The sequence below is a fragment of the Galeopterus variegatus genome, unplaced genomic scaffold, assembly GCF_000696425.1.
Source record: "Galeopterus variegatus unplaced genomic scaffold, G_variegatus-3.0.2 Scaffold694, whole genome shotgun sequence".
NCBI classification, from domain to species: domain Eukaryota; kingdom Metazoa; phylum Chordata; class Mammalia; order Dermoptera; family Cynocephalidae; genus Galeopterus; species Galeopterus variegatus.
This window is the reverse complement of record NW_007726805.1, coordinates 25373-27189: the sequence shown is the minus strand read 5'-3', so window position 1 is coordinate 27189 and position 1817 is coordinate 25373.

The following is a 1817-nucleotide window of genomic DNA, read 5'->3' as shown; positions in this document are numbered from 1 at the left end:
AAAATGCTTTCAAGAGCCTCATTTAACCTATATACCTAGACATACAAATTATGGATTGTGAGAGACAAAAGACCTAGCTCCACCTTTCTCAGAACAGAAGGTGAAGCCCAAGGAGGGGAAGTAAACTTGTGAAGGTTGCTCCGCTAGTTAGTACCTGTCATAGAGATGGGAACCACAGACCTTGAACCATACCAAGAGGGCCTTCCAAAGAAGCTAACTCATCCTCAGACCCTGCTGCTGGAAGAGGGTCAGGGAACAGCCCCAGGAGGCCATGGTTTTTGTAATATGTCAATGTCTCTCTTCCACTAGCAATTCCTGATTAGAAGCTGGAGGAAGCTCAGACTCAAGAGCAGCTTCCACAAGCCCTTCCATGAAAGTGTGTGCCATTTGTCTTTCTACCCACGTAGATGCTCAGGCTCACTTGTGGCTTCATCACAAGTTTAGAGCCTCTTGCTGGTAGGGTAGAATTAGACCTTAGGTAGGACGGAAGGACAACAGGGGTCCCATGGAAGCCAGAAAACTTGCCTGCTATTTTCCAGGTCTGCAAACAACTAACTCTGATTTCAGGGCAAGTCATTAATCTCTCTGTGTGTCTGTTTTCTCACCACCAAAATCAGAACAGTATCAATCAGGTCTACTTCACAGGGGTGTGCAGGCAATCACCAATGTTTGTAGATATAAAAACGTATAAAAGAAAGTATAAGGAGGTATTGTGATGAGTAGTTTTTATTACTTCAGATTTTATCAAAAATGCCAGTCCCCATCCCGCTACAGCAAAGAAATTTCTAATTTGCTACACGGAAAAGGTTTTAATAATCGAATTTTGATATTCATGGATTTGGTTATAGATTCAAGGACTCTGAGCTAGCAAATTCCAACCTGAGGGGATTGTAGATGTGGTATTGAGGTCAGGAACATGGTTTAAGGGAAGCAGTGTAGGATAATGGAATCAGGAGACTAAGGTGTGGACCACAAGAAAGGTCAACAGATAGTTTTACAGGTCTGGTCTCACTTTCTCATCCACAAATATAGCTAATATCACCTGTTTGGTAGAATTGTTGCCAGGCATGCATAAAATATTGTGTGTGGAAGGTCCTAGAAAAGTAAAGATGCCTTTGGAGAAAGAAGATGTGAATCTGGGCTTCCATGTGAAAGCTTGGACCTTAGACACTTTACCAAAGATCCTGCATGAACCAGGAAAACATTCAGCAGCAAGTACACAGTATAACGACATGACTCAAATCTGTGCAATATGGCAACAAGATATTTCAGGAAATGCAAAAATTGCCATGACTAAATGTAAAGCAACCTAAACATAAATTATTTTGAGCAATTGGTAAAGTATAAGAAAAGAGCATCCATTTGACTTGATGTTTGAAAGTTTCTCCTCGAAGCAACAGAAGTTTAGTGACATTTCCTCCTTGACACATTCAATCACACTAGTCTTTTAATGTATGGCATGTATGTAATTATAATAGAGAAATACCTCTGGACATTTTCAGAATCACACATAGACAAAGTATAAAAGACAACTAAAATAGCAAGTATTGTTACATGAATGGGATAAAGAATTGGAGTTTTTAAAAAATGGGGTGGAAGGAAGGAGAGAGGAAAGAATAGGAATAATTTCTTCATCTCATTTAGTGAAAGTCCAGAATTAGTCAATTATTGAAACAAAGATACAAATACATACATACATATATATTATTTAAAGAGATACAGATAGCAATATAACAAGGTTTATGTGAGTGAAATGCATTATCTTTCAGAGCAGTCTGTCAATAGATACTATCTAAAATCGGTGATAATAATAGTGA